The sequence below is a fragment of the Hyperoodon ampullatus genome (genome assembly GCF_949752795.1).
Source record: "Hyperoodon ampullatus genome assembly, chromosome: X".
Classification (NCBI taxonomy): domain Eukaryota; kingdom Metazoa; phylum Chordata; class Mammalia; order Artiodactyla; family Ziphiidae; genus Hyperoodon; species Hyperoodon ampullatus.
The window spans coordinates 72,211,908-72,233,997 of NC_136913.1; positions in this window are offsets into that span (position 1 = coordinate 72,211,908).

Here is a 22,090-nt window from a genome sequence, read left to right on the forward strand (position 1 = left end):
GTTAAAAAATGGGCAAAGATTGGATAGACATTTTTCCAAAGAAGATATACAAATGGCCAACAGGTACAGATACCTGCAGCAGTGCTCCACATTACTTATCATCAGGGATAGGCAAATAAAATTCACAATGAACTACCACATCACATCTGTTAGAATGTTTATAATAAAAAAAACATAATAGATAACAAGTGTTATTGATGATGTGGAGAAAAGGAAACCTTTATACACTGTTAGTGGGAATGTAAATTATACTATCACTATGGAAAACAGTATGAAGGTTCCTCAAAAAATTAAAAATAGAACTACCATATGGTCCAGCAATTCCAATCCTCAATAAATATCCAGAAAAAATGAAAACACTAATTCAGAAAGATACATGTACCCCAAATTTCATAGCAGCGTTATTAACTGTAGCCAAGACATGGAAGCAGCCCATGTGCCCATCAACAGACAAAAGGATAAAGAAGATGTGGTATATACATACAGTGGAATATTACTTAGTCATACAAAAGAATGAACTTCTGCCATTTGCAGAGGACCTGGAGAATATTATGCATATTGAAATAAGCCAGTCAGAGAAAGACAAACACTGTATTATGTCACTTTATGTGGAATCAAAAAATAATACAAATTAATATATATGCAAACAGAAGCAGACCTACAAATATAGAAAACAAATTTGTGATTACCAAAGGGGAGAAAGAATGGGGAAGGGACAAATTAGGGATATTGGATTAGTTGTCCTTAATCCAGAACTAAGATCATACTTAGTGGTGAAAGACTGAATGCTTTCCTCACTAAGATCTGGAACAAGATAAGATTTTTTTATTTCATCACTTACATTTAACATTTTACTTGAATTCCTATTCAGAGTAATAATGCAAGAAAAATAAATTTGTCTTTATTCACAGATGTCATGAATGTCTATATAGAAAATGCGATGAAATCTACCAATAAAACCCATTAGAACTTGAGCTTAGTAAGAGTTTAGGATACTAAGTTGGTATACAAAAACCAATTATATCTTTATATACTACCAATTAACAGCTAGAAATTGACATTTTCAAAAAATACCATTGATAACAGCCTTAAAACATATGAAATGTGAGAAATAAATCTGACCAAAACATTCTGGATGTGAAGAGTAAAAACTTCCAAGGATTTCTGAGATAAATTAGACCAAAATAAATAAAGAAACATCCCATGTTCATAGGTCAGAAATCTCAGTGTTAAGATGACTGTCTTCCCTATATTGATCTGTAGATTTAATGCAGTCTCAATCAAAATCCAAGAAAATATTGGTCAAAAAGCTGGCAAGCTATTTCTAAAATGTGTGAATTCAAAGGCCCTAGAATAAATGTTAGTCTTTAAAACTGTTAGTGTTAGTTATTTTTCAAAGCAATTTTGGTAGTCAAGGCAGTGTTATTAGCATTAAGATAGATGAATAGATCAGTGGAACAGAAGCCAGAGTCCAGAAATAGATCTTCACTGATATGGACAACTTAGCTTTTTAAGAAAATACCTTATTTTTTAAAAGCAGTTTTAGTTCAAAGCAAAAATTGAGAATAAAATACAGAGTTTTCATATGCTTCCTGCCCCCACACATGTACAACCTCCCCCACTATCAACAGTTCACACCACAGTGGTACACTAATTATAATCAGTGAACCTGCATTGACACATTATTATCACTCAAAGTCAATAGTTTATATTGGGCTTCACTCTTAGTGTTATATATCTTTATTGGTTTTGAAAAATGTCTAATGACATGAAGCCATCATTATACTACCATGCAGAATACTTTCACACTACACTAAAATCCTCGTGTTCCAACTATTCATCCATTTCCCCTGTACTCTGGCAACCACTGAACTTTTTAAGGTCTCCATAGTTTTAATTTTTCCAGAATGTCATATAGTTGGGATCATACAGTATATAGCTCTTTTCATGTTGACTTCTTTCACTTAGTAATATACATTTAAGATTTCTTCAATATTATTTATGGGTTAATAGCTCATTTTTTTCAGAATTGAATAATATTCCATTATCTGAATTACTGCAGTTTATCTATTCACCTACTGGAGGATATCTTGGTTGCCTCCAAATTCTGGCAATTTTTAATAAATATCCCTGTGCAGGTTTTTGTATGGGCACAAGTTTTCAATTAATTTGGCTAAATATTGAGGAGCATGATTGCTGGCTCACATGATAAGAATATATTGAGGTTTTTTTAAGAAACTGGAAAACTGTCTTCCAAAGTGTCTGTACCATTTTGCATTCTCACCAGCAATGAATGAGAGTTCCTGCTGGTTAACATCCTCACTAGCATTTGGTGTTGTCAATGTTTTGGACTTGGACCATCCTAGTGATGTGCAATGATATATCACTGGTGTTTAAATTTGTGATTTCCTAATGGCATATGAGGTTGAGCATCTTTTCATATGTTTATTTGACATCTGTAGATCTTCTTTGGGTTAAATTTCTGTTCAGGACTTTTGCCCATTTTTATTATGACTGTTCATTTTCTTACTGTTTAGTTTTAAGAATGTTTTTATATTTTATATAACAGTCTCTTATCAGATATTTTCTTTTACAAATATTTTCTTCCAGTGTGTAGCCTGTGTTATCATGTTCTTGATGACAACTGATGGTTTACCAAGGTGTAAAGTCAATGAAGAAAGGATAGCCATTCCAACAAATATTGCTCTGACAATTAGATATCGAAATGCAAAAAAAAAAACAACATTAATTTTAATTCATTTCTTGTATCATATACAAAATTAACTCAAATGGGGAATAGACCTAAATATAAATCCTAAAACTATATACTTCTAGATGAAAAAAAAAAATCTTTGTGACCTTGGGTTAGACAAAGATTTCTCATTTACTACAACAAAATCACTCTCCAAATAAGAAACATTTGATAAATTGGACTTCATCAATATTTAAAAGTTCAGTTTTCAGAAAATTGTAAAATGAAAGACCATGTCATAATCTATGAAAAAGATTTTCAAATCATATATCTGGGAAAGCACTGTATCTAGATATAAAAATAACACTCAAAACTCAATAACAAGAAAAGAAACAACTAAATTTAAAATGGACAAATGATTTAGACAGGGAAGTCACGAAATCTATAGAAAGATACATAGATAGATAGATAGATAGATAGATAGATAGATAGATAGATAGATGATAGATATAGATAGATAGAAATTAAGGAAATTTAAAGATGCTCAATATCACTTTATTAGGGAAAGAAATTAAAACCACAATGTGATTCCACTACACATTTTTAAAATAGCTATGATTACAAAAACTGTCCATACAAAGATTTGGGAAGGATGTGGAAGATTTTGAGCTCTCATAAACTCATGGTGGGTATGTAAAATGGTACAACCATTCTGATGAATAGTTTGACAGTTTCTAAGAAAGTTATACAAACATCTACCATATGACCCAGCCATTATAATACTAGATACCCAAGAGAGATGAAAGCATATGTCTCTTTAAAGACATTTTGTAAATGTTTCATAGCAGCTTTTTTTTTATATTGGCAAATACTGAAAACAACTCAAGTATTCTTCAATAAGTGAATGAATAAGAAAATTATGGTATATCGATGTGATTCTCAACTTGAATATTAAAATAATTATTCTGTGGGAAATAAACCAGAAATAAAAGAGTACACTTGATATGTTTCCATTAATATAAAATTCAGCAAAATATGCCCTGTTCTACAGTGACAAAAAGCATATCATTGGTTGCCTGGGTAGGGAAGGTGGATGAGGTAATAAATGGAGAGCAGAAAGGAATTACAGAGGGAGTTGACAAAATTCTAGTGTGTGATGGATATATTAACTATATTGATTTTGGTAATGTTTTCGTGCATTTATGTTAAAGCTTATCAAAGTGCATGCTTTAAATATGTGTAGTTTTTCTATGTCCATTGTAACTCAATAAAGTTGCTAAAGAAAAATATTTTAAAATATTTCCTCAGTCTCACTCACCACACTTCAAGTGCTCAGCAGCCACATGTGGCTAGTGGCTACAATATTGGACAGCACAAATATAGAACATTTCCATCAGTGCAGAAAGTTATTTTGGAAAGCACTATTCTGCAGTAATTACTAACATCGTTACACAGCAAGGTATAGCCAAAAATCCAATAGAGAATACAAAATCGAATAATAAGGTAATACATGATTAATAAAAAAGTAGAAAAGGAGGGAAAAAAATCAAGGATAAGATGGGAAAAATATAAATAAAATAGTTATATAGTAGACATAAACCCAAATGTACCAGTAATCACATGAAATTTAATTGGACTAAATTTTAAAAGAAGTGCAATTAAATTACAGAGATTATAACACTGAATTAAGAAATAAGACACAACTGTACACTGTTTAAAAGAGACAAAATTTGTATATAAGAACAGATGTAGATTGAATTTTTTTAATGGAAAAAGGCATACCATGCTAATATCCTGAAGACAGCTTGTATGGCAGATTGATATCATATTAACTAGATATCAAAGCAAAGTGCATTACCAGGAAAATAAGAATATTTAATAGTTATGAAATGGTCTGTGTACCAAAGACATTATTTTTCTTAAAATGTATTTACTTAATAACATATCTTCAAAATACATGAAGCAAAAATTGAAAGTGCCAAAAGAAGAAATAGACAAATCTATGATCATGGTTAGAGGTTTTAACACTTTATTAAATGCATCACAACTTAGGACAAATTGACATTAAAAAAAAAGGATCCAAAATGGACAGAAGAAGAAATAGAAAAGCTTAATAGCTCTATTTCAAATAATTTGAACTTTTAATTTTAAAAAAGCTTCTCACAAAGAAAACTACATGCCCAGATAGCTTCACTAGTGTATTTTAATGAGCAATGAAGGAAGAAAGCACTCCAGGCTTATACCTATTCATTCAGAGAATAGAAAGAGGGAAGATTTCTCCACTTGTTTTATGAGGCCAGCATAACTCTGACACCAAAACTTGGCAAAGACATGACAAGAAAAGGGAATCATAAAACAATATCCCATATTAACATAGATGCAAAAATCCTAAACAAAATATCATCAAATGAACTCAGCTAACTATTAAAAGATGCAGCATCACGACTAAATGAGGTTTATTCTAGAAATGTAAGGCTGATTTAACATTGAAAAATAAATCAATAATTTATGACATAACACAATAGAAAATTCTTCTAATGATCTACAAGACATGCAGAAAAAGCACTTGAGAAAATGTGGCACACATTAATTATTTTTAAAATTCAAACAAATTATATCTAGAACAAACTTTCTCAATTTTATAAATGGTATCTACAAAAAAATCTGTAGCTCTTATCATGCTTAATTACAAAATATTGAGCACCTTCCCCCTTAGTTCAGGAATACAATATGATACTGCTCTCACCACTTCTATTCATTTCAACTATAAATCCTAGTCAATGTAAAAGGCAAGTAAAGAAATAAATGATAGATTGGAAAACAAGTAAAACTGTCATTTACAGATTACATGATAGTCTATAAGGAAAATTCAAATTAATTGAGAAATTACTAAAACTAATCATGTATTAAAATATCAATTCTATTTCAGTATAGCAGCAACAAAAAACTAGAATATAGAACTTAAAACAATAACACAAAACATACCTAAACATCAAACATGTAGGAACACATTCAATAAAATATGTTTAGATATCTCCATTGAACAGTGTATAACTTTGCTGGGAGATATTACATAAGATCCAAATAAATGGAGAGAATATACTAGATTTTTGGATAAGAAAACTCCATATTATCAAGATTTCAATTTCCCCCCAATTCAAATCAATCCCAATAAAAATCTCATCAACTTTCTTTGTATAAAGTAACAAGCTGATTATAAAATATATATGGAAATGTGGAAATGCCAAATTACTACTATAGTCAAGACAATATGGAAGAATAAGGATAAAGATGGAGGACTTACCCTATTAAATTTCAAGATTTTTGTAGAACAGTATGGAGGTTCCTTAAAAAACTAAAAATAAAACTACCATATGACCGAGCAATTCCACTACTGGGCATATACCCTTAGAAAACGATAATTCAAAAAGAGTCATGTACCAAAATGTTCATTGCAACAATATCTACAATAGCCAGGACATGGAAGCAACCTAAGCGTCCATCAACAGATAAATGGATAAAGACGATGTGGCACATATATACAATGGAATATTACTCAGACATAAAAAGAAACGAACTTGAGTTATTTGTACAGAGGTGGATGGACCTAGAGTCTGTCATACAGAGTGAAGTAAGTCAGAAAGAGAAAAACAAATACAGTATGCTAACACATATATATGGAATCTAAAAAAAAAAATGGTCATGAAGAACCTAGGGGCAAGATGGGAATAAAGACACAGACCTACTGGAGAATGGACTTGAGGATACGGGGAGGGGGAAGGGTAGGCTGGGACAAAGTGAGAGAGTAGCATGGACATATATACACTACCAAACGTAAAATAGATAGCTAATGAGAAGCAGCCGCATAGCAGAGGGAGATCAGTTTGGTGCCTTGTGACCACCTAGAGCAGTGGTATAGGGAGGATGGGAGGGAGGGAGATGCAAGAGGGAAGAGATATGGGGAAATGTGTATATGTATAACTGATTCACTTTGTTATAAAGAAGAAACTAACACACCATTGTAAAGCAATTATACTCCAATAAAGATATTATAAATAAATAAATAAATAAATAAATAAATAAATAAATAAATAAATTTCAAGATTTTATAAAATGTTGTAGTAATTGAGACAGTGTTGTGTTGTCATAATTATAGTCTAATAGATAAATTAAATAGAAGAAAATCCAAAATAAATACATTCATATATAGTCTCTTGATTTTAGACAAAGGGGCCATGGTAATTCAACAGAGAATGTAGGTTTTTCAAAAATTGGTGCTGGAGAAGCTGGATATTCATATGAATACTTTATACTATACACAGAAATAATTTCAAATGGATCATAACCATAAATGTGGAAGCCAAAATAAGAAAAGCATTCCAGAAGAGAACAATATAGTATATATTGATGATCTTAGAAAATGCATAGATTTCTAAAACAGTACACAAAAGGTACTAATCACAAGATTTTTAAAATGTTATCTGGACTTCCTCAAAATTAAAAACTTTTCAAGAAACGAAATCAAAAAGTGAAAAGGCAAGCCATAGGCCATCGAGAAGATGATAGACTGATAGATAGGTAAGGATAATAGATTTTATATACACACACAGACATACATATGTATTATGTATATATGGTAGGCAGAATAATGACCTCTCAGAAATGTCTGGGTCCCGATCCCCAGAACCTCTGAATATGTTGTATTACATGGCAAAGAAGAATTAAGGTTGCAGATAGAATTAAAGTTGATAGTTAGGTAACCTTAAAATGGAGAAATTATCCTGGATTATACAGATAGGCCAGTGTAATAACAAGGTCCTTAAAGTGGAATAAGACAGAAGGGGTTAGATCAAGGTGAAAAGAGAAGCACTCAACCTCCTATTGCTGGATTTAAATGCAGAGGAATGGGGAATGAGCCAAGAAATGTAGGTAGCTTCTAGAAGCTAAAAAAAGCCAAGGAAATTTATTTTCCCCTAGCCTCGAGAAAGGAATCCATACCTTCTGAGACCTGATTTTTGTCTAATGAGATCCATGTCATACTTCTGACCAAAAAAACTGTAAGATAATATATTTGTATTTTTCTGGGTCACTATGTTTGGGGTAACTTGTTATAAAAGCTGTAGGAAATAAGGAGAAGGAAAGGAGAGCAGATTTAATAAAAATATAAAATAGTGAGTTCCAAACAGAAAAGTAGTACATACAATAATAAAAATAAAATATATGAAACCCAAGCCAACCTAATCAAGAAAAAAATGAGCAAGCATGAAAATGCAAAATTAGAAATAACAAAAGGAAAATAACCAATAAACAGTAGAAGAGTTAAAATCACAGAAGACAACTTTGGAGAAACAATGTGATACTGACTCATGAACAAACAAACAGCTAAAAAAAAAGGAAAAAAGTTCAGAAATAGATACAAAATTTTTATCTATAATTTATTGTAGGAAAACATATAAATATTTAATACAATGGGGAATAACCTTTGTTTTTTTACATTTCTAAGATATCTCAGACAAATATTGCAAAATAAAATTAAAATAAATTATTGAGAAATTATTTTTTTAATTAAAGTATAGTTGATTTACAATGTTATATTGGTTTCAGGAGTACAGCATAGTGATTCAGTATTTTTATAGATTGTACTTCATTCAAAGTTATTACAAAATAATGTTCATAGTTCCCCATACTGTATGATATATCCATCTTGCTTATCTAATTTATACACAGTATTTTGTATCTCTTAATCACATACCACTATCTTGCCCCACCCCCTTCCCTCTCTTCACTGGTAACCACTAGTTTGTTCTATATATCTGTGCCTCTGTTTCTACTTCACAATATACATTTGTTTGTTTTACTTTTTAGATTCCACATATAAGTGGTATCATACAGTATTTGTCTTTCTCTATTTGACCTATTTTACTAAGCATAATATTGTCTAGGTCCATCCACAGTGCTGCAAATGGCAGAATTTCATTCTTTTTAAAAATATTCCATTGTAAGTATATAGCATTTATTCATTATTCATCTGCTGATGGAAACTTGGGTTGCTTCCAGATCTTGGCTATTGTTAATAGTACTGCTATATACATTGGGGTGCATGCATCTTTTTGAATTAATGTTTTCATTTTTTTCCAGATATATAGCCAGGAGTGGAATTGCCACATCATATGGTAGTTCTATTTTTAGTTTTTTGAGGAACCTCCATAGTGTTTTCCATAGTGACTGCACCAACTTACATTCCCAGCAGCAGTACACAAGAGTTCCCTTTTCTCCACATCTTTGACAACATTGATTATTTGTAGACTTTTTGTTGATAGTCATTCTAACAAGTGTGAGATGATAGCTCATTGTTATTTTGATTTGCATTTCTCTAATAACTAGCAATATTGAGTGCCTTTTCATATGTCTGTGAGCCATCTGTATGTCTTCTTTGAAAAATGTCTATTAGGCCTTCTGCCCATTTTTTAATTTTTTTTATGCTGAGTTGCATGAGCTGTTTATATATTTTGGATATTTACCCCTTGTGGGTCATATCATTTGTAAATATTTTCTCCCATTTAGTAGGTTTTCTCTTGGTTTTGTCGATGGTTTCCTGTGCTGTGCAAAAGTTTTTAAGTTTAATTAGGTTCCATTTTTAATTTTTGCTTTTATTTCTTTTGCCTTAGGAGACAGATCAAAAAAAATATTAGAACAATTTATGTCAGAGCATTATGCTTATGTTCTCATCTGAGAGTTTTACAGTTCCATTTAGGTCTTTAATCCATCTCTTGTTTTTTATGTTTGTTGGTTTTTTGGTGTTTTTTTGTTTGTTTGCTTGTTTTTGTTTTTGTATATGGTGTGAGGAAATGTTCTAATCTCACTGTTTTACATGTAATGGTCTAGGTTTCCCAGGACCTCTTATTGAAGAGACTTTTCTCTATTGCATTTTCTTGCTTTCTTTGTCATAGATTAATTGACCAGATGTATGAGTTTATTTCCGGGCCCTCTATTCTATTCCATTGATCTATGCATCTGTTTTTTTGTGCCAGAACAATGCTGTTTTGATTACTGCAGCTTTGTAGTATATTCTGGAGTCAGGGAGCATGACACCTCCAACTTTGTTCTTTTTTCTTAAGATTGCTTTGGAACTCAGGGTCATTTGTGGTTCCATATAAATTTTAGGATTACTTGCTGTAGTTCTGTAAAAAATGTCATGGATATTTTGATATGGATTGCATTAAATCTGTAGGTTGCTTTGGGTAGTATGGTCGTTTTAACTATATTAACTCTTCCAATCCATGAACATAGGATATCTTTCTATTTATTTGTGTCATCCTCAGTTTCCTTCATTTGTGTTTCATAGTTTTCAGAGTATATATCTTTCACTTCCTTAGTTTATTCCTAGGTATTTTATTCTTTTTGATGCAATTTAAAATGGTATTTTTTTGCTTTCACTTTCTGATAGTTCATTATTAGTGTATAGAAAAGCAAGAGAATTCTGTATATTAATCTTGTATCCTACAACTCTACTGAGTTTATTTATTAGTTCCAAAGGTTTTTTGGTGGAGACCTTAGAGTTTTCTATATGTAGTATCATGTCATCTGCAGATAGTGACAGTTTTACTTCTTCCCATCCAATTTGGATTTCTTTTTCTTATCTGATTTCTGTGTTGAGGAATTCCAATACTATGTTAAATGGAAGTGGTGAGAGTGGGTATTGTTGTCTTGTTCCTGAATTTAGAGGAAATGCTTAGAACTTTTCACCACTGAGTATGATGTTAGCTGTGGGCTTGTAAAAAAAAAAGTCCCTTATTATGTTGGGATTGTTCCCTCTATACAAACTATGTTGAGAGTTTTTGTCATGAATGGGTGTTGAATTTTCTCAATATGATTGTTATTGTAGTATTAACCAGCACTGCTATCACATCAGATAACTTTCCTTTTTGTAGTGGGAATAATTAAGATCTAGTATCATAGAAAGTTTGATGTTTATATTACAATATTATAGTCTATAATCACTATACTGTGCATTAGCTCCCCAAGACTTACTTATCTACTAGTTGGAAGTTTGTACCCTTAAATAACATTTCTTCTATTCCCCCACCCCCAAGTCCCTGATAATTATCATTTTATGAGTTCAGCTTTTTTTAATTTTTTTTTTTAGATTCCACGTATAAGTTATATCACACAGTATTTGGCTTTCTCTGTCTGACTTATTTCACTTTGCATAGTGTCCTCAAGGTCCATCCATATTGTTGCAAATAGCAGGATTTCCTTCTTTCTCATGGGTGAATAATATGATATCTATCTATCTATCTTACATCTTATTTATCCATTCATCCATTTAGGGACACTTTGGTTGTTTTCATATCTTGGCTATTGTGAATAATGCTGCAATAAACATGGGAATATCCCGTATTTATTTCTTTGGGTATATATAAAGAAGTGAAATTTCTAGGTCATATGATAGTTCTACTTTTAACTTTTTGAGGAACCTCCACACTGCTTTCAATAGTGATACAACAATTTACAGTCCCACTAATAGTGCAGGAGGGTTCCTTTTTCTCCACATCCCCTCCAATACTTGTTATCTCCTGTCTTTTGACAGTAGCAATTCTGACAGGTGGGAGGTGATATTTCACTGTGGTTTGGATTTGGTTTCCCTGTTGATTAGTGATGTTGAGCATTTTTTCATGTACCTGCTGGCCATTTGGATGTCTTCTTTAGAAAAATGTCTATTCTAATCTTCTGCTCATTTTTAAATCAGATTATTTAAATTAGTTGTATGCATTCTTTATATATTTTAGATATTAACCTATTATCCAATATATGGTTTGCAAATCTTTTCTCCCACTCTGTAGGTTTCCTTTTCATTTTGTTGACTGTTTCTTTTGCTGTGCAGAAGCTCTCAAGTTTGATGTAGTCCCACTTGTTGATTTGCTTTTGTTGCTTGTGCTTTTGGTGTCATATCCAAAAATCATTGCTAATATCAATATCAAGTAGATTTTCCCCATGTCTTCTTCTAGGAGTTTTATGGTACCACGTCTTATGTTTAATTATTTGATCTATTTCTTGTTAATTTTTGTAAGTGGTGTAAGATAGGGGTCCAGTTTATTTTTTTCTGTATGTTATTTTGGCTCCTTTATTGAATATTAGTTTACTGTATGCAGTGGGTTTAAGTCTGGGCTCTTTGTTCTGCTCAGTTCCTGTATGTGCCTATTTTTATGTCAGTACCATGTTGTTTTGATTACTGTAGCTTTGTAATATAGTTTGAAATCAGGAAGTGTGATGCCTCTGGCTTTGTTCTTCCTTCTTATGATTACTTTGGCTATCCAGGGTCTTTTTTGGCTCCATACAAATTTTAGGATTGTTTTTTTCTATTTCTGTGAAAAATACCATTGGAATTTTGTTAGGGATTGCATTGAATCTATAGATGGCTTTGGATAGTATGGACATTTTAACAGTGATAATTCTTCTGATCCATAAATAGGGAATGTCTTTCCATTTACTTTTTTTTTTAGATTACTTTCAACGAAGTCTAGTAGCTTTTGTTGGACAGATATTTCATTTCCTTGGTTAAATTTGTTCCTAGGTATTTTTTTTTTTTTTTTTGCTTTTTATGCTCTTGTGACTAGGATAGTTTTCTTTCTTTTTTCAGATGTTTCATTTTTAGTGTACAGAAATGCAACTGATTTATCTATGTTGATCCTTATTTATTTATTTATTTGGCCACATGGGTCTCATGCTCAAAAAAGAAGTTTGCATGAGAGTACAAATGTGAGGGCCTTCTGCAAATAGATGATAATAACTGACACCATGGGCATGAATATGATCACTCAGGGAGATGATATAGAGAAACACTGTGCGATAGAACGTTGGAAATCTTATATCCTGAATTTATTGATTAGTATCAAGTGTTTTTTCATTGAATCTTTGGCAATTTCTAGGTATAAAATCATATCATATCAATCAGTAAAATAATGATCATTTTACTTCTTTCTTTCCAATTTGGATGCATTTTATTTCTTAGTCTTGCCTAATATTTCCATCTATACTTCCATTACTATACTAAATAAGAGTAGTGAGAATGGGCATCCTTGTCTTGTTTCTAATCTTAGAGGAAAAGCTTTCAATTTTTCACTGTTGAGTATAATGTTTGATGTGGGTTTCTCATAATTACATTGAGGTATGTTCCTTCTATAAACAATTCGTTGAAAGTTTTTATTATGAAAGTATGTTATATATGGTCAAATGATAATTCTGCATCTATTGAGATGAACGTGTGATTTTTATTTTTCATTCTATTGATGTGATGTACCACATTTATTGATTTCTATCCTTGTATCCCAGGGATAAATCCCATTTGGTCATGGTGTATAATCTTTTTAATGTGTTCTTCAATTCATTTGCTAATATTTTATTGAGAATTTTTGCATCTTTATTCATCTGGGATATTGGTTTATAGTTTTCTTTCATTGTAGTGCCCTTAACTAGTTTTGGTATCAGTGTAATTCTGACCTTATAAAATGAGTTTGAAATGTTCCAGTTTCTTCAGAATTTTGGAAGCATTTGAGAAGGATTGGCATGAATTCTTCTTTAAATATTTGGTAGAAATCACCAGTGAAGCCATCTAGTACTGGAGTTTTCTGTTTGGAAGGTTTTCAATTACTTGTTCTTGGTCTATTTATATTTTCTACTTCTTCCTCATTTAGTCTTGGTAGGTAGTTTCTAGTAATTTTTCCATTTATTCTAGGTTATCTAATTTGTTATCATATGATTTTTCAGGGTAGTCTCTTATGATGCTACATATATCTATAGTATTGGTTGTAGTACTTCCTGTTTCATTTCTGATTTTATTTAAATCTTCTCTCTTGTTCTTCATTATTCTAGCTAAAAGTTGGCCAATTTTGTTAATCTCTAAAAAACCTAGATCTTAGCTTCCTTGATATATTCTATTGATGTCTTTGTCACTATATCATTCACTTCCACTCTGAACTTTATTATTTCCTTCCTTCTGCTAACTTTGGGCTTAAGTTGTTCTTCTTTTCCTAGTTTATTGAGGTATAAATTTAGGTTGTTCACTTAAGATCTTTCTAATTTCTTAATATTTGCATTTATCACTATAAACTTCCCTCTCAGACTGTTTTTGAAGCATCCCATAGGTTTTAGTATGCTGTGTTTCCATTTTCATTTGCTTTGAGATTTTTAAAATTTCCCTTTTGATTTCATCACTGCCCCTGCATGTCGCCTTTTGGATTCCTGAGCATATGTGGAATTTCAAAAGTTCTTATTTCACTCATGTATCTCCTTTACAACCTCTTCCTTATCAGGCTTTTGTCTCATCTATTGCTTGTCCAAACTGTTGTCCTTTGACTCAGGCTGCTGTGGACTATACTTGTGCTATTAGGTGATTTTAGGAAAAGCTGTCTGAGAAGCTGTCCAGCCATGGGAATTCTCCAAGTTGGACAAAGTAAAGGAAAGTTCTTGTAGCAGTCCATCAGGGAGCTACCAGACAGGCTGAAATCACAGTTACAATTGTTTGAGAATGAAACATATATTGCTCCCTCTCATACTAACAAGCTGCACCACGAATAAAGGCAGCCATCATCTGTCACCACTGATCTGGTGTGTGGAAGATGGCAGTTGGGAAATTTAAATATCACAGTACTCTCTCACAGCAAAGCAACAGCTCTTTCTTCATCAAGCTTTTCCCTGTCTTTTGTAAGTTTCTTGATTCCAGTGTTCTGAAGAAGATGATTCTAACAGTTTTTGCCAGCTCATTACTTACTTTATAGAGGGATGCCATCGTGGAGTGCCTTTATTCCTCTCTTTTCAGTGATATCAGTTCTTTTGTGTACTTTTCAAAAGTAAAACATTTATGTATGTATGTATGTATGTATTGAAATATAATTGATGTACAATATTATGTTAGTTTCAGGGCTTCCCTGGTGGCGCAGTCATTGAGAGTCCGCCTGCTGATGCAGGGGACGCGGGTTCGTGCTCCGGTCTGGGAGGATCCCACATGCCACGGAGCAGCTGGGCCCGTGAGCCATGGCCGCTGAGCCTGCGCGTCCGGAGCCTGTGCTCTGCAATGGGAGAGGCCACAATAGTGAGAGGCCTGTGTACCACAAAAAAAAAAAAAAAAAAAAAAATTATGTTAGTTTCAGGTGTACTACTTAGTGATTTGACATTTTCATACATTATGAAACAATCACCATGATAAGTCTAGTAACCATAGGTCCCCATACAAAGTTATTACAATATTATTGATCATATTCTTTATGTTGTAGATTACATCCCCATGGCTTATTTATTTTATAACTGGAGATTTGTACCTCTTAATCACTTTCAATTATTTCACTCCCTCCCACCACTCTCTTCTCTGGCTATCACCTTTTTGTTCTCTGTATCTATGACTCTGTTTTTATTTTGTTTAATGTGTTTGTTTGTTTGTTTTTAAGATTCCACACATAAATGAGATTATATGGTATTTGTCTTTCTCTGATTTATTGTACTTATCATAATACCCTCTAGATCGATCCATGTTGTCACAAATTGAAAGATTTCATTTTTTATGGCTGAGTAATATTCTACTGGGTGGATAGAGATATAGATATAAAAATGTATCCCCCATTTTCTTTATCCATTTGTCTATTGATGGGCACATAGGTTGCTTCCATATCTTATCTATTGTAAATAATACTGTAATGATCATTGGAATGCATATATCATTTCAAACTATGCTTTTGTTTTCTTTGGGTAAATACCCAGAAGTGAAATTGCTGGATCAAATGACAGTTCTATTTTTAATTTTTTGAGAAACCTCCATACTGTTTTTCTTATTGGCTACACCAAATTACAATCCCATGAACAGTGCACAAGGGTTTCCTTTTCCCACATCCTCTCCAACAGTTGTTATTTGCTCTCCTTTTTACAGTAGCCACTCTGACATTTGTGAGGTGGTATCTCATTGTAGTTTTGTTTTGAATTTTCCTAGTAATAAGTGATGATGAGCATTTATTTGTGTATTTCTTGGCCATCTATTTGTGTTATTTGGAAAAATGTCTATTCAGGTCCTCTGCAATTTTTTAATCAGGTTATATTTTTTTCATTTTAAGTTGTATAAGTTCTTTATATTTTGTATAGTAATCCATTATCAGATATGCTGTTGGCAAATATCTTCTCCAATTTAGTAGGCTGCTTTTTCATTTTGTTGTAGGTTCCTTCACTGTGCAAAAGCTTTTTAGCTTGACGTAGTTCCATTTGTTTATTTTTCCTTTTGTTTCCCTTGCCTGAGGTGACATATTCAAAAGAATATTACTAAGAACAAGGTCAAAGATCATCGTGCTTATGTTTCCTTCTAGGAATTTTATGGCTTCAGGTCTTACATTTAAGTCTTTACAGTTTTGAGTTTATTTTTGTATATGGTGTAAGAAAGTAGCCTAGTTTGATTTTGTTGCATTTAGATGTCTGGTTTTCCCAGCACTATTTATTGAAGAGGTTGTATATTTTTGTCGCCTTTGTCATAGAGTAACTGAAAATATGAGTGTGGGTTTGGTTCTAGCCTCTCAATTCTGTTCCATTTACCTATGTGTCTGTTTTTATGCCAGTCCAACACTGTTTTGATTACAGCTTTGTAATATAGTTTGAAATCAGGGAGTGTGAGACATTTCAGTTTTGTTCTTGCTTTGGATATTTGTTGTTTTTTTTTTTTGTATTTCTGTACAAATATTAGAGTTATTTATTCTAGTTCTGTGGAAAATACCTTTGATATTTTGGCGGGGAGTGCATTGAATCTGTAGGTTGCCTTGGGTAGTATGCTCATTTATACAATTATAATTCTTCCAATCCATGAGCATGGTATATTTTTCCATTTGTTTGTGTCACCTTCAATTTCTTTTATCAATGTATTGTAGTTTTCAGAGTGCAAGACTTTTATCACTTTGGTTAGATTTTCTCCTAAGTATTTTATTCTTTTTGATACAATAGTAAAAGTGATTGTTTTCTTTATTTCTCTTTCTGATGGTCTGTTATTAGTGTATAAAAATTCAACAAATTTCTGTATATTAATTTTGTATCCTGCAAATTTACCAAATTTGTTGATGGGTTCTAATAGTTTTTTGGTAGTTCCTTTAAGATTTTCTATATATAATATCATATCATCTGCAAATAATAACTGTTTTATGTCTTCATTTCCAATTTGGAATCTTTTATTTAATTTTCTTGTCTTATTGCTGTGGCTAGGGCTTCCAATATTATGTTTTATAAAAGTAAGGAGAATGGGCATCCTTGTCTTGTTCCTGATCTTAGAGGAAATGCTTTCAGCTTTTCAATGTAGTATGGTGTTGGCTGTGGGTTTGTCATATATGGCCTTTATTATATTGAGATATGTACCCTCTATACCCAGTTTGTTCAGAGTTTTTGTCATATCTGGATGTTGAATTCTGTCAAAAGTTTTTCTGCATCTTTTGAGATGATCATATGATTTTTATTCTTCAATTTGTTAATGTGGTGTATTACACTGATTGGTTTGCATACATTGACCATTCTTGCATCCCTGGGATAATTCCCACTCCATCCTGGTGTTTGATCCTTTTAATGTATTGCTGAATTTGATTTGCTAACTTTTTATAGAGGATTTCTACATCTAAGTTCATCAGTAATACTGACCTCTAATTTTCTATTTTGTGGTGTCTTTGTCTGTTTTTTGTATCAAGGTAATGCCTGCCTCATAGAATGATTTTGGATGCATTCCTTCCTCTTCAATCTTTTGGAATAGTTTGTGAAGGATAGGTGTTGACTCTTCTTTAAATTTTTGGTAAAATTCACCTGTGAAGCTGTCTGATCCTGGACTTTCTATTGTTGGGAGTTTCTTTTTTATGTCTTTAAAATTACTGATTCAATTTTATTACTGGTAATCTATCAGTTCATGTTTTCTATTTTTTCATGATTCAGTCTTTAGAGATTGCATATTTCTAGGAATTTATCCATATCGTCTGGATTGTCCATTTTATTTGCATATAATTGTTGCTGTAATTTCTTAGAATCCTTTGTATTTCTGTGGTATTGGTTGTAACATCTCCTCTTTCATTTTTGATTTTATTTATTTTGACCCTCTCTCTTTCTTGATGAGTCAGACTAAGGGCTCATCAATTTTGTTTACCTTTTCAAAGAACCAGCTTTTAGTCTTATTAATCTTTGCTATTGTTGTTTTAGTCTCTATTTTATTTATTTATGTTCTGGTCTTTATTATTTCTTTTCTTCTACTAACTTTGAATTTTTTTCATTCTTCTATTTCTATTTCCTTTAGGTGTAAGGTTAGATTGTTTACTTGAGTTTTTTTTTTCTAGTGTCCTGAGGTAGGTTTATATTGCTAAAAACTTTTCTCTTAGAACTACTTTTGCTGTGCCTCTTAGATTTTTGATCATTGTGTTTCCCTTTTCATTTGTCTTCAGATATTTTTTAATTTCTTTTTTGATTTCTTCCATGATCCATTGGTTGCTTAATAGCATGTTGTTTGGACTCCATGTGTCTGTGGTTTTTCCAGGATTTTTTTTTCTTGTAGTTTATTTCTAGTCTCATAAGTAGTGGTCATAAAAGATACTTGATATGATTTCTATCTTCTTAAATTTATTGAGACTTGTTTTATGGCCTAGCATGTGATCTACCCTGGAGAATAGTTCATATGCACTTGAAAAGAATGTACATTCTGCTGCTTTTGGATGGAATGTACTATATATATTTGTTAATTACATGGGTTCTGATGTGTCATTTAAGGCCAGTGTTTTCTTTTTGATTTTCTATCTAGATAATGGATAATCTGTCAATTGATGTAATTGGGGTGTTAAAATTCCCCATTACTATTGTGTTAGTGTCAATTTCTCTTTTTATTTTATTAATATTTGCTATATGTATTTAGGTGCTCTTATGTAGGGTGCATATATATTTACAATTGTGTACCTTTTTGTTGGATTGATCCCTTTATCATTATGTAATATTCTTCTTTGTCTCTTGTTACATCTTTTTAAAATCTATTTTGTGTGATGTAAGTATTGCTACCCCAGCTTTCTTTCCATTTCCATTTGCATAGAATACCTTTTTCTATCTCCTAACTTTCACTCTGTGGGTCTTTAGATCTGAAGTGAGTCTGTAGTAGGCAGCATATAGGTGGGTCTTGCTTTTTTATTCATTCACCCACTCTATGTCTTTTGATTGGAGCACATAGTTTATTTACATTTAATTATTGTTAGGTGTGTACTTGTCATTTTCTTAATTGTTTAGGGGTTGTTTTGCAGTTCTTTTTTTTTCTTTATTCTTTTGCTCTCTTCCCTTTTGATTTGATGACTATCTTTAGTGTTGTGTTTAGATGCCTTTTTCTTTTTTTGTGTGTGTATCTATTTTACGTTTTTGATTTGTGGTTACCATGAGATTCATATCATATGTATATTTGATTATCTTAAGTTGATGAACTCTTAAGTTTGAAAACATTCTAACCACTCTAAATTTTTACTCCCCAACATGTTTAATGTTTCTAACTACATATTTTACACATTTTGTTTTGTGTATTCCTTAACTACTTATTGTCAATATAGTTGAATTTGCTACTTTTGTTTTTTAACCTTTCTACTAACTTTACAAGTGGTTGATCTACTGTCTTTACTGTATGTTTGCCTTTACCAGTGACATTTTTTTAATTTTCATAATTTTCATATTCCTAGTTGTGCCCTGTTAGAGAAGTCCCTTTAAAATATCTTATAAAACTGCTCCCTTTTGGGTTGCAGAGTCTCTGCTGAAAAGTTGCTGATAATCTTATGGGAGTTCCCTTGTACATAACTGTTGGCTTTATCTTGCTGCTTTTAAGATTCTCTCTTTATCTTTCATATGTGTCGTTTTAATTATAATGTGTCTTAGTGTGCAGCTCTTTGGGTTCATCTTGTTTAGTACTCTCTGTGCTTCCTGGACCTGGATGTCTGTTTCCTTACCCAGATAGGGAAGTTTTCAGCTATTATTTCTTCAAATAAGTTCTCTGCCTCTTTCTTTCTCTCTTCTCCTTTTAGGACTCTTATAATGTAAATGTTAGTATGCTTGATGTTGACCCAAATGTCTCTTAAACTACCGTTATTTTTTTTCTTTTTCTGTTCAGCTTGAATGATTTCCACTATTCTGTGTTTCACTTTGCTGAACTGTTCCTCTGTATCATCTAATCTACTGTTGACTCCTTGTAGTGTATTTTTAAATTTTGATTATTGTATTATTCATCTCTGTTTGGTTCTTCTTTACATTTCATTATTCTTCGTTGAAAGTCTCAGTGTGTTCACCTATTCTTTCGCTGAGTTTGGGGAGCATCTTATGATCATTACCTTGAGCACTTTATTTGGTTAGTTGGTCACCTTCACTTCATTTAGTTCTTTTTCTGAGGTTAGGTTGTTGTTCCTTCATTTAGAACATATCTGTCAATCTCCTCACTTTTCCCAAATTTCTATGTTTATTCCTATGTGTTAGGTAGGTTGGTTATGTTTCCTAATCCTGGAGAAGTGGCCTTATGTAGGAGAAGTCCTATAGGGCCCAGCAGCATGCTCCCCTCTGGTCAACAGAACTATATGTTTTGGAGGTGTCCCCTGTGTGGGCTATGTCTGCCCTTCTGTTGTGGCAGGGATGACTACTGTGGGCAAATTGGTAAGTTGCGCTGGCCCCTGGCCCATTTGGCTGCAAAGTTGTGGCTTTTGCAGTGGCTGCAGGCATGCTGTAGTGCATTGTAGCATCCCATGCAGTTGGTGAGCAGCCCAGTGTGGGCAGTACAGGGCTGCTGCTAGCCTGCTGGTTGATGGGCCAGGATTCCACATAGCAGTTTGCTCAGCCTAGAGGGACTTGGTGCTGGTGCCAGCCTATTGGAGGGTGGGGCCATGTCTCTGCAATGCTGTCTTTGCAGCCTTGGGCTGGGGGCATGGGCCTGGTGCAGGCCTACTTGTGAGTAGGGCTAGGTCCCCAGGGCTAACAGGCTAGAGGCAGGATTCCAAAATGGTACTCTCTAGTGTTAGTATTATCCCAGTAGAAGGATCTTCCCAAAATTATTGCTGCCAGCATCTCTTTCACCTGGGGTAGTCCTAACTGCTACCTGAGTCTTCAAGAGGCTCTCCAACTTTAGCAAGCACCTCTGACGAGGAGCCTTTCAAATTACTGCCTCTGAGCTGGGACTGGGAGCAAATGAGATTTTGCACATGCCCTTTATTTTTATTTTTTTAATTTTATTTTTTAATTATTTATTTATTTTTTGTGTGGTACGTGGGCCTCTCACTGTTGTGTCCTCTCCCATTGCGGAGCACAGGCTCTGGACGTGCAGGCCCAGCAGCCATGGCTCACGGGCCCAGCCGCTCCACGGCATGTGGGATCCTCCTGGACCAGGGCATGAACCCGCGTCCCCTGCATCGGCAGGCAGACTCTCAACCACTGCGCCACCAGGGAAGCCCACACATGCCCTTTAAATGCAGTCTCTGTTTCCTATAGCCATCAGCTCTCACAAACATAAATCCCTCTCATTTTTAAAGCCAGACATTCTAGGGCCACATCTTCCCAGTGCAGGAACACAAGGCTGGGGAGCTCAATATGGGACTTGGACCCCTCACTCCTTGAGGAGAACTTCTGCAATTGTGATATTCCTCCCATTTGTGGGTTGGCAACCTGGGGGTGCAGGTCGTGATTATGCCCCTCCTACCCATCTTATTATGATTCCTTCTTCATGTCTACTTGTGGAAAATATTTTATGCTAGTCTTCAGCTTGTTCTCATAGACAGTTGCTCAGTTTTAATAATAATGTAATGTAATGATAGTTGTAATTCAGGTGTGCCAGTGAGTGGAGTTGAATTCAGGGTATTCTTACTCTGCCATCTTGGCCACCTCCCAAAAGTAAGACATTTTAAAATTTCATCAGTAACAACAACAACAACAAATATCAAAACTCGATTATGCAAGTGATATGATTTCTATTTAATAAAAATACATGCTTGTTGATGTTTTATTAAGACATGTTGTAAAAAAAGTTTTGAGAATTATGGAAATTTGGGGAATGGAACAACATTCAGTAAAACTATTGTTGTCTTTTTACTAACACTATCTTCAAGTTTAATATCTAACTCCATCCTAAATGATGTTAAAGAAGTTAGCAAACACCTCTTTTTTTTTCAGTTTTTCTCTTTTCTGCTTTGCCTAGATGGTTGACTTAGCATTTTCATCACCCAAGTAAAATAGAGTTGTCTCCTTTCATGTGAACATCAAGTCTTTTTTCAAAGTTAATGACATCAGTAGCAATTACCTAATGCTCAAGCTATCTATTAGTAATTATTATTAATGTAATTGTTTCTTTGCAAGAATCTGCATTAGTCATAATCTTGCTGTGTCTCTAGTCTGTTTTGCTAGCTA